The sequence below is a fragment of the Zootermopsis nevadensis genome, unplaced genomic scaffold (genome assembly GCF_977971745.1).
Source record: "Zootermopsis nevadensis isolate Lab colony 2312 unplaced genomic scaffold, Znev_1.0 Znev_ptg000030l, whole genome shotgun sequence".
NCBI classification, from domain to species: Eukaryota; Metazoa; Arthropoda; class Insecta; order Blattodea; family Termopsidae; genus Zootermopsis; species Zootermopsis nevadensis.
In genome coordinates this window covers 10491188-10503758 of record NW_028259162.1, presented here as the reverse complement: position 1 = coordinate 10503758, position 12571 = coordinate 10491188, and the positions used below count along the sequence as shown (strand labels likewise).

The 12571-nt window shown below is 37.3% G+C and overlaps 1 protein-coding gene across 4 annotated transcripts in view; it reads right to left on the bottom strand.

The window, feature by feature from the left end:
* The window catches only part of LOC110827189 (transmembrane protein 181), a 119971-nt gene that overhangs the window by 102759 nt on the left and 4641 nt on the right, over positions 1 to 12571 (bottom strand). Inside the window, exon 2 of one of the 4 annotated variants that reach the window (XM_087358971.1) lies at positions 8585 to 8604. The exons of 2 other annotated variants lie outside the window; for them this stretch is intronic. The gene's annotated coding sequence lies outside the window, so the exon portion shown is untranslated. One more of the 4 variants, XM_087358972.1, reaches the window with a different exon arrangement.

Sequence of the window (12571 nt, the reverse complement as noted above, 5' to 3'; positions counted from 1 at the left end):
TATAAACAGCAGCCATTTTATTCCACAGCAGACAGCTACGGAGCGCAAGTCCCCGCGTCCTGAATCGACCGCGCGTAAAGTGTTTGCTTAATAGTAACGTAAATTAGGACCGGTTCTCAATTTCGATTGGGCAGTTGTAATCGTCTCTGTGTCACGCTTCGCTGACCGCGCCCAAGTAATTGGTGCTCGATACTATGAAGCAGCCAATAGACAGGCAGATACAAATCCTTTAACTGAGATAAATATCTGACTAGGCAAAATATTTTGTCAGAAATGCAATGAACTTGCAGGAGGAGTAAAACAAGAAAGGATCAAGTTGCGATGTCTTTTGAGCGAGCTGATGAACTTCGTATTCCATAAAGGACTTAACTAAATGAGCTACTATTAGCTTGTAAGAGTTGAGGTTTTCACAGCGGTGAGTATGAAGATTTTGTCTTCCGGGTTGTTGCGCTGTGTAGTATGGTCGATGTGTTCATCGATGTAAACATCTACCAGATTACATAGCGCAACAACCCGGAAGACAGAAATCTTCGAGTCCAATATTATTTAAAGTATGCAGAATGTAGTCGAAGTAATTAACACACAAATTGAAGAATTTTCTAAATAAACAAAACGCAATGTAGACCCGAATCATGAATCAAATTCCAACATTCTTCCGAGAATTATTAAAAACACGCTTCTAATTACGTAATAAATTAAATGGGGTATAAGCTTTAAAGCGTAAGGTACAAAAGATGAAGTTAAACAATTGTGATCCGGAAGAAAACGAAACTCGTGTCAAATAACAGCCTACAGCGTGCTTAAAAACTTAGGCTTCTTCACGCCAAACAGAAATGGATGTTCAAATGAGTGAAGTTGCAGGGGTACGACTATTTCTACTACGTCACTGGAACCAAATCGCATTATCGATTTTTTGGTCGCTCTGGTAATCGTCCTACTGTTCATGTTGATGCGCACTTGGGCACAATTAAGCCTACAGGTGGTTTGTAAATAAGGTTTCAAATGAGAGGTCTTCTAGACAATGTTTCTCTCCTTAGGGGCTGCCTGCTGTTACGTCAGTTGGAACTTCCGTCAAACAGCAGTGGCAGTTGCCAAAAGCCAAGATGGTGGGTGGTTGATGAAGCCAGACAAAGTACAGTCTTCTCCCAATAAAACATATTCAATGTTTTAAATATATTACTTATTCAAATCGTACGCAATTGAATCCACGGATATGTTACGTCATGTGTAGAAGGTCGACATTCAAAAGAACATCTCAGGAAGTGTGACTCCGCGCCATGATTCATTTCGGATGGTGACGTGTGTCGTCCAGTGAGTGTACCTTGCCCCCCTCATGTGCCCTCCCACCCATCGCTTATTTAAGATAGCCCCCCTTCACCTTATTCTTTGGTGGCTGGGTTCCGGTCGAATGGTCTCGCTAACCAACTGTCTCCAGATGGTTAAAGACCGCGAAAGGAAGAAGCGTGTTTGGCGCGTGGTCACTGACTACAGTCTCCTACAATGACCAAGCAGAACCCTGCAGATCCTGCACGAGGATCTATAACTCAATTTACGCAAATACTGATTATAAATTTAAAAAAAGGCAAGTGCTACTTTTACTTTGCTAAATTAACTATTTTTAAGCAAGGTTTGGGGGTAAGACATTAACTCTAAGGAGTCATCATTGAGAAGTTTAATTTTTCTTAGCTGTTTTAAAAAATTTCCTGGCTTCTATACGACTTGAAGTTTCATTATTTGTCCTAAACCATGTAAATCCAAGAAACTATTTTTTAAATATACACTTTATTATTATACTTCCAAATAGACTTAGGTCTTCTGAGTTGTTTCTTCCCTTTGGGAATTAAACTTTTGAACGTACATAAAAGTCTTCTTATATTTTGCACTGTGTTCTGGAAGAAACTGACAGACGTTTCAGGGCTACTTACTGCCCCCCAATCATCAGAGCGATATCACCCTGATGATGGAGGCAGCAAACACCTTTGAAATGTTGTTAAATGTTGGTAAATAAATGTTTTAATATTATATAATTTTAACAACATCATTTAATTACAACGTGTGTGTATAGACTGTGAAAATAAATATATATTTAATCAACACAAACATGACGCATTTAAGCTACAAATTTAAGCTACAAATTCCACCAGACTACACGACGCAATAGCCTATAAGACAGCTATCATCATACAGTTATAAAACCGTAATTGGCTGCCCAAAAATTCTATATTCCACATTGCTTGTCTGTGAATTGAACTCTGACGTGATCTTACTGGTAAGTCTAATCATTTTTCAATAAGAGACGGATATTCATATGGCTAAGTTTACCTTTTAACACAAATAATTTGTTTGATTGATTGATTAATTAATTTATACTTTGACAGCTACATAGATTAGGGTCTATATTTTGGGACCGTCGTAAGATTAAATGGGAAACCAAAACACGTCAGTCATTATGACACGTATTGGTGAAAAGAATTCAAACTCGAAATCTTATTGGCTAACGCCACGACGTTCGGCACAGGTAAACTAAGAACTGAATTCGGGTATAATTCATGTGCAAAGGATGGAAAAGATTGCTGAGAGAAGCCCTGCATTATCAGCCGAAAGGCATGGCCAAGAAACAGGTGGGAAAAGTCGAACTAGTGTAATCATTGATAGATGATAGTTTCTGGAGTTATTTAATTATTCTGTATCCGTAGCAAAGGGAGAAACAATTAATATCCTTTATCAAGCGGGAGCAGCATTTGACAAAATATGAACAGATTATGTAAGACACTAAAGAGACATTCCGATACAGAAAGAGAAAATTCAAGATTCTAAATGTGGTCTATACGCTAGGTGGGGTTTAGTTGCTTTGAAAACAGACTTGAGCTCAGGACAGTGATAGCAATACAATAATTTGAAAGCAACAAACCATTATTCTTCGCCGTATTTTTTTCTTAACATATAACATTGCAGTTCTTTCAAAGAGCTTGGACAACATGGATTAACTTTTTCACCCCTCTAATCCCCTCTCCGTAATCTACAGGTTTTCATGCCAACTGACATTCTGTACGTTTTTTGTCCCCTTCCAACATTATTCTGCTTTGTTTCAACATCTTGATACATTTCTTCATGTGTATACAAATGCTATTTAATTCGCCAGACACTCATATGAAACAATGGCTGTATTAACGCTTAGGTCTACTCAAATGAAAATAAAAGAAAGAGATGTCTACTTCTAATTCTCCATTCTCTTTCTGTTTCTGTCTCCTGGCTTGTTCAAAGTCAACAATAAAAAATACATAATTTATATTCATAAACTAACGGTGTGTAATTTTTGTGTTTTAATTTGAGTTACGGATGAATAACATGTATTAAAAGAGCCAGTTATTTTTTCGAATTTGTCATTTCACTGATGATGGCAGCAGTAGACACCTCTGGAACATCGGTAACTTCTGCAAGACTGCACGGCGCAACATCCCAAAAGACAGCCATCTTAATTTTTAAATTGGTTTTCCAGAGCACATGGCTCCACATACAAATTCACCAAGAAGAAGCCAAGCCTCGAATCGTAATATAATGCGGTCAGACGTACATCTGGAGTAGGCAACACGTGATGCGCTTGAAGGTCTGTCTCTCGTGTTGACCTGTAACTTCTAAACGGGTGGGCAGGCTAGTTGATACACACACGGACAGCTTCTGACAGACGACCGCGTGACATGATTAATACGCATATTAATATCAACATGCTTCTTCAAATGATGAGAATGTTAACGTACCCAACACGTTTCTCGTTTGTCTTCTTCACTACACTGTCTTACATCGTTACATATACATCATCCCGTCCCAACAAATGAATTTACAGAGAACACTATCTTTTACAAGCACAACAGATTTGTTTAGTTGTAAAACTATGCTATACGTCCTTCCAGATCTTTATACATCTTTTATAGAGAGAGCACAATATAAATATCATTACAAGGAGAAAAAGAAAGACTTACAAGTCAGACGACATGACAGCACGAAGGTTTTATGCTTAGTAAAATACATTTAGACAAAAGTGAATTAAGTTGACGCAAGATGTCAGTTTTTAAAGGTTAAATTTGATCTTAAGGAAACCAAATATAGACTGGGTTAATTTTCTTCAAAATTAGGTCCAATGGCGACTTGTGAAGACGTCAATGAATCTTTTTATCCCTAAATGGAAAGACATTTCTTGTTTCCTTTCTTTTAAACTCGTCCTGAAGGCAAACAAAATATGTAATTTAATTATTTGAAAACCACAGCTACTCCAAACAATATTTAAGTGTTTGGCCTCTACAGCAAAGAAAACACTACACTTCTCCAAAACAAAGATTAACTGGTATAAGGAATAATGTAGTATATTTACACTGGGAATCATATCAGTTACTGTTGAATCTGGTGAGACATATAGGCCCATTCACCGCTGGGTTACAAACGGTTAAAGCAGTATCCAGACAATTTCCGACTACTGGAAGCAAGGTTCTGGTCTTACAGAAGACTTGTGCATTTTTATGAAGCTACTAATGGAACAAAGCCGAGGGCACTTCGCACCTCACCCTGTCAGATCCTCTTGACGAGTTCCTGACCACCCGGTTGAAACAAAAGACATGCCGAAACGCTTCTGCCCTCCGGACTACAAGTTGAGATATTCATCTGAAACACTAACAAGGCGCCCAAGGGTCAACACAATTGCTGTCAGAAGAGTTATCACGCGACTTGGATCGATCATATAGAACCATTAGGCCCTCACGTGCTATACCGAATTCACTCAAAATTGTCTGTTTTGCATGAACGTGGTCAAAATTTGAGTCCATCCAATCTTGCTTTGGGGCGCTGAGAGTGTTCTAGCTGCATGAAATAAGATAACTAAATAATTAAATGCTTGGAGCAGAATCCTTTTTCAGAAGCTACTAATCGCTTGGCTAGTCAAGAAATTCACCGTATTTTATGAAGCCCAACGGGTCATTCCCCTTTTCACAACATCCCGTCATTGGGCCCTATCCTAAAGTAGACAAATTCAGTTCACACTAAATGTTACAGCTAAATTTAATTTTCATCAACTATATTAAATTTCTAAAAATACGACTCAATATAGAAAACATTGGTACATGACATTACATACAGATGTCATTAAAATCTATAATTTTTATTTGAAACACTTTTCAATACTGTATACGTACATTCATCGAAGTGGAATACATTTTAATTTGTATGTAGATTAATATTTTTGACAGTAAGTTAACTCACGACTCTCTGAAGTACAGTATGTGTATTCTACATTGACTTTGTCGTCAATATATTTGAATCTATAATAAATTAATATGGAGGACGACATGAGATGAAAAATCTGGACAAATAAGGCAACTGCAACAGTGTATGAGCTGCACCCAACCTTTCTCATCGTACAAGCTGTACTAAAAGATACCAATAAGCCAACAGAAAAATTAACAAACAGAATCAATTGTCCATTAATTTACCTTTTCGAACAATTGGTCAAGAACTCAAGCCCTGGAAGTTAAGCATTTTAAAATGCGTTCCATCCCAGGTAAATCAGACTCTTAAGACTGAATCAAGAATCTAAACCAGTTACTTTTATTGTTATCTTTTGTCAAGGCCAGCAGCTCTCACTCGTGAGAATAACGAGTCATTAATTGTTCCACCGAGACGAGGTTGTCTCGGAAGCAAATGAATGAAGCAGCCAATGAATGAATTCACATCCGCTCCCAGACCACGCCCTGTCTTAACTCTGCTACATTAAGCAACGCCATCACGTACAGAAGTAATGTAACAACCTAAGGCTGAAAGAAGGTATCATTTGAATACAGTAGCTAATAGTCGCTATTTAAAGCGTGTGAACTGGTTGGCTGGCTGCATGACAAGAATAATATTTCACTGGATCGGTATTTCAGCTATCTGCGCACACACACGTCAAGTGAAAAGTGCAGTTCTTGTTTCTAGACGAGTTTAATAGAAATGTGGACGGGCAAGAGCTTCAGGGCTTTTTATTTTCTTCAATTAACCGAATTCAAGTACGATTAGATGGATGGAAACATGTAGCGCACATTGAAAACGCAAAATATTTTGAATAACTCTGAAGGAATGTGCATAACTTTGGCTTTAGATCGTGAACCACGTCCTCGTATGTTGAATATCATCGAACGTTTCGGCAAACATTACAGTTTCCATGTTCAGGGTAAATATGTAGTGGGGCGAATTTTTAAAGCTTCATACAGTTCAGGAAAGCGAGGCCCAGCAGTAAATAGTGGAATAATATTAAAATGTATTTTAAAAAGTAGACTGAGAATATAGGAACTTTATTTATTTACTATTGAATAAAATAACAATAAATTTAATTCAGAATAGCCTGATTTTAACCTGGGATCTCACAGATACAAATCAGAAGTACTATCTACTAGGTCGCGACGTTGGAACTGGGCAGACATAATATCAGGTTAGAGTTTCGCGTAATTTATAAACTGGCATGCTGAAAGACTGACTGAGAACTCCAAGATACACTGTAGCGTCAGATGCGGCATCTGTATTACAGAAAGAATTATTCCGATTTCCATTCAGTTAAATTGAAACATCTTCCCACTGAATGTCTCCGTTTACTGGTAACTTTTAACTCCCTTCCTTCAACAACACCAACATGACGGTCGTGCGAACGCGTGAGATGGATACATTACTATAAGAACCCTGTCTCTCTCATTATATGTTGCAATAGCACCTTAAAATTTGTCACTACTGTGTCCTTCAATATCCTTTTTGTTTTATGAATCAGAATCCACCATTCAATGCTATAGTCAATTGTAAAGATTTGTTAGGAGTCCGAGAATAATTTTACGTATTACGCACCACGCCACGAATACGTAAGAGGTAGTGGAGGTATAGCTGTATTCCTTATTGACCTCGGCACTATATAGAGGTGACTGTCAGTTTCAGCTCTCAGCAGCTTTGTCCCCAGGGAAGGGGCCCCCGTACCCATTGGATACAATATCTGACGCGGAGGCTAAAAGAAAAATATTTTACCCTTGCCGGAATTCAAACCTCGGTCCAGCCCCTAATCAGTAAGCATAATTTTCTGACTGAGTTTCCCTGTTTTCACACAAGATTACTTGTAGGCCGAAAGATTTGCTCGGTTACGTGTTGTTTTATGTCAGTGGTTAATTCATGTGAATAAGTCAGGCGGTCTAATCCGTAAAAAACTGAAGACATATAATCAAAATTCATTAAAGTATTTCGGAGTTTAAACATGCAGGATGTCTTATGTGCTTCATAAAAATTACGCTGCAAGTAAAAAAACTGTGAGATTTTGCAAGAAACGGAACAATGATTTTAGTGCAACAGGAAAAGATTTGTTGAAAAGACCGGGAAGGTTTCTCAGTTTCCTTCTTCACCATATAGTCCCACATAATTCTCTCTTCTTTGGTTGGAAGGTAAACTCACACTGACCGAACAAAACATCTCCTTCCCACGGATAATTTCCAACTTCTTCGGAGCTGACCTTGGATTCTTGACGTTGGTCATAAGAGGAAATAAGTTGCCCCTATTTTGACTAAGACAAAAAAAGGCATGATTCTTGCGACTGAGAGAGAAGTCCAGGAGCGTGGAAACTGGCGTTATTTCCAGGCATTATGCCGGTGAGTGTAACAGATGTTTATTTATATCCAGTGTAAAATTAGCGATCCTGCTTCGTCACATATGTGGGGGAAATGGAGTCATCGCGTTACCCATAAATCACAGCATACACAATGTTACTTCCCAAGATAAATATGTCAGCATTTTCTTTCCTCTAGTCCTCAGTATGGTTGTTTTTAAGAACAAAAGTTATCACTGCATAATTTAAATTTGCCAGAGCCAGGCTACATGAATGCAAGTCCTTAACTTAATAACTCACTAAAATTGTTAGGTTACAGTCCATATTTCACATTACTTGTAATTTAGCAAAAATACCACTTCATTCTTACGTTTATGTGTAACTGCTTATCATATTCTTATATATTTTTGGGACAATCGATAAATTTTTGTAAAAACTTTTCGAATATTTTTCGTTTCATGAACTTTTATTAGAAACCCCTTTTGCCAAGGCACCGGCAAATTATTGACGAATTCTAACTACAGTAGTCTGGATAAAGTCAAGATAATGGGCTCGCGTACCACCGGTGGTAAGCGTACCATAGGTTAATAAACGCTGCTCTAAACACTAAATTTTTAGATTTTTCAAACCCAAACTTTACTTTCAGTCTTATTGGTTCAAGATGGGGGTCAAAGTTCAGTGTATAATGAGCAGTTTGAATGGCAGTAGATATTGGGGAAGGAGGGTACAAAGGTTACCGTTCTGACGGCAGCCAATACTAATTAACTTGTCTGTCTGTCTGTCCACACAACTTGCAGCTTGTGCGTGCATGTAGAGAACTGCCTTACTGGCTATGAGAATCGTGATTCCTTTGATATAAAGCGATTTGCATAGACAAGAAAATACTCGAAGCAGACGTGGTCTACACCCGCACGCAACAACTGAACTGCCTTTCCAAGTAAATTTACGAAATTATAACTCTCACCAATACAGCACAGCGCGTACCATGTCACGTTATCTCAGTTCTGAAAACATTCAAACAAAAAATTATACAAAACAGCCCAACACGTTTCATACAAACTGAATTTAATGAAAAGATGTCATTATATTGTCAGCATACTATAATGAATGCCTCTTGTAGAAAACAGCAGAACATCTACCGTCTTAGTTCTTAATTTAAAATTACGTTAAAAGGATTCCTGTGCGTATTTAAGGGCGGAGACAAAACACAAACTATTTTAAACATGAATTTGACTATGAAAATGGCTGTTTTCTGAGACGTTGCGCCGTGTAGTCTCGTATAAATTTATAGACGTTTGAAAGGTGCTTACTGCCTCCATCATTAGGAAGATTAGAAAGCCGAGTGCGAAAAAGTAGGTTGAGATAGGAGCTGGTCGGACAAGGCAGAATCCTTGCATAAATTTTCTTTGAAATGAATTAACTATTTCGGTTAAGGATTAAGGAAAATTTTATTATCTTATACTAAAATTCGCGATTCCCCGTCGTCGTCAATCTTTCGTAGCCTAACAGTTGTTCTATAACTTAAAAAGTGCGAAATATCCTCGCTAACAACCGAAGTTACGAATTAAGAAGTCATGATAGTTTCTGGAAATATTTTTTATAGCTATTTATTTTATATTTTATAACTATAAATACATTTGAACTATAATAAAGTCCAACATTTGATGTAATTTAGTATATATTGATTATACAGTTATTTTACAATGCTGCATAAATTCTCTGAGTTACTTGATGTCAAATGAGAATCTGGCGATAAATGAAAAATATGGATGGTCATGTTAGAGGACATATACATGATACTATTCCTCCTTTCACATTGAAAAACTGAAGGCAATCATGTGAAACGTCAGTATACTTAAGGATATCTTCTACCAGCCGTAATTTACACCGATGATATTCCAAAATGGGAATGAGGTTTAACACAGACGAGGTAGATATAATAAAATCCTTAAGAGTTCTTAAGTATGTTATTAGAATTACCGATATTATCACATTTTTATGAGAGCTGAGACAATGGGAGATTTGTGTATTGCAAGAAGCTCTCTAGTTTCCGTGTAATTCATAGCCGAGAGTGTCATTCAAGTACCAACGAAGTATATTAAGCAATAAGGAGACACGAAAAGTGTAAAACTAAGACTTCATGGGCAGGGATGTGGAAAGTATGTGAGTTGTAACTGCAGAGTAAGGTTTTTGTTTGCCTAATCATTCGGTCAATGGCAGAATGCCTCAGGGGTCGTCCTTGTCCCGACACTTATATGTTTGTATTCCGTTTCTCACGCCAACTTAGGTCATCATTATTGTACCAACATGGCTAATGGGCTGAGGCCATGTAATTGTAGTAAAATTGGCAGTTTATTGAAGACTAACCAATACATTTTCTTGGTAATATAAATTACAAGAAAGTGACAGGATGTCATTTTTTAATTCCAATAAGATTTACTAAGAAAGTGTTTTATTAAATTAAATATTAACACCTACTGCTAACAGATAAGGACTTTTAGTTCTCGACCATAAATCCCTTATAATGAGATCAATATAGTCGAATATATAAATCACGTCGGTTCTTGTAGGGAAAAAGGAAACTATTATCACATAAAGTCACTCATAAAAAGTGTCGAACACTTGCGCATTCTTAAGCACAGCACAACATAACACTTCGTATTCATAATTATGAAGATCTTCAGTGTGACTATTCATTCACAAAGCTACTCAATTTTTGAAACACATGATTTACTGAAAAGGATTTGAGATTCTCATGGCCTTGAGCACAAAGAAGGCTATTTATTCTCTGGGTTGTTGCGCCGTGTATTCTAGTAAAAGTTTACTAACGTTTCAGAGGTTCTAGCTGCCGCCATCATCAGGGTAATCGAAATGATACTATTGATTTTAAAAAAATTATGAGAACTAGTTATGACTATGCAGTTTTATATCTCGATTGTTGAGAAACTCTCAAAGTAACATTCATGGGTCCCGGACGTAACTTTTCAGATTTCATCTTTGAGGCAGTTGGTGCTGCCTTGAAGCAGATAACAGTCCTTGCTTTTATGAAGAATGCACATTATTATATCAGCTAATAGCACAATGACAGAAATGACAGCGAAATGCGTAGTTCTAGCAAGTATCAGCAACACTGCTACTAAAAAATTACTTGAAAGAAAAAGAACTTGGTTCCATTTAAAAATTATTACTGTTAATCAACCCTTTGTTGGTACCATACCGTCATTACTGAAGGGTTGCGAAGTCAAAACTAACAGGAAGATTATATATTAGCAAAGTGTACTTCAAACGCCGTCAAACGCCTTAGTTAACATTTACTCATCAAGACATGGATCTTGATAAGACCTGCCGATATCCGGCAGCAATTAAATTAATTACTGTCCTCACAGATAAGCGATCTTGTTTCAGTTTTGACGTTGGCAGTTTAAATGCTAGTTGGCGAATTTGCCACAAGGGGTGCCTTATTGCTAAGTCACTTTCCCGTTTTGAAACAGGTAAAACATAGAATATTAACCAATATAATTTCGACAGGGCCTGTATAATACAGGAGATTGTAATTACGTCTAAAATTATAGTTTTATGTGGAAAGTAACCACACAGATCACTGCACAAGGATTTGATATGAAGTGCAGTCTCTTAGAAAGGTTCTCCAGTTTCTGATATTTTTTCGTTGGTTTACATTTATCAAAAATCTCTAATCTGTCTCAGAATAAACTGCCCTTAAACCTCAGATTTTCCCCCTGCATTCCCCCCTCGAAGAAAAGACACGGTTATAAAATATTAAAGTTTACAATTCGAAGATGACTGCCTTGGCACTTCGTTTATTTTATTTCGGTTTCTTGGTTATGATTCGTTGTTTCTTGCAATTGATTTATTTTTATTGGTAATTGTAAAATGTCTTCTAAAATGTTGCGGCGTGTAGTCTGGTATAAGTTTAGGGACGTTTCAGAGCTACTTGCCGCCTCCATCATCAGGGCGATGATCGTTGTACCATATGCAACATTAACATTTCCAAAGTATCAAAAAGACCTCTGCTGTCTATTTGCCACGGAATAAGAAGTCCTCCATTCGACAAAGTCGCAAATACAAGAACAGTGAATGGACTGTAAGGAGGCGCGGGAAAGCTGTTGCTTTTTTTGGTTGAGGTTTGTCAGAATGCCCTCTAGAATCTTGCGGTATAGTTCTCGTCATTCCCATGGGGCGTCCAGTGCTTTCCTAATGGGTGGGTCCCTGTGACCTTGGAAGGAAAGTTGAAGGCTGCCAAGAAAGATGAAGTTCGCCCTGTGAATTGGAGTTAACTACACGCCTGCCGAAGGCTGAAGAATGTTATGTCATTCTGAAAAATGCAGAGTAACAGTATGAAATCGGAGAAACTTGATCAAAACTCCAAATTGCGATATTTTATTATATGTACAAATTTGTTACTGATGATTAGTTGATAATGTTTGTAAGGGGAATTTATAACGTAATTCAAGATATAAGCCCATAAATGCTACGAGGGAGAGAGAGAGAGAGAGAGAGAGACAGGGAGACAAGAAAGCCAAGAAGTACCTGTCAAGTGTGACGTGTTTTGTAATTATTTTATGGAATTTGTTGTGTGAGTAGGAAATAAAATTCGTCGGTTGGTTCTTATTCTTTGTCATAAAATTAAAAATAAAAATTAGCAACCTAAGAAATTAAATTACTGGTCTAACAGATATGATGTCTTGAGGATAATTAAGATTTTAACCTGGAAACATCTAAATGGGCTACTAAATATGATTGCTAACCACTCGACAGCGGATTTGAATGGAAGTCTGTGTGAAGAAGCAATATTCTCCTCAGGTTTTGAAGAGAAGAAAAAGTCAGTTTTGGTGATCATTCAGCTGCAAAATCAACGAACCAAATACTCCAGATTACAATTGACTTTCGTGTCTGCTGTGCTAACCTATTTGGGATATATTTTAAAAGAACCGATTAAAATTTCAATCAATG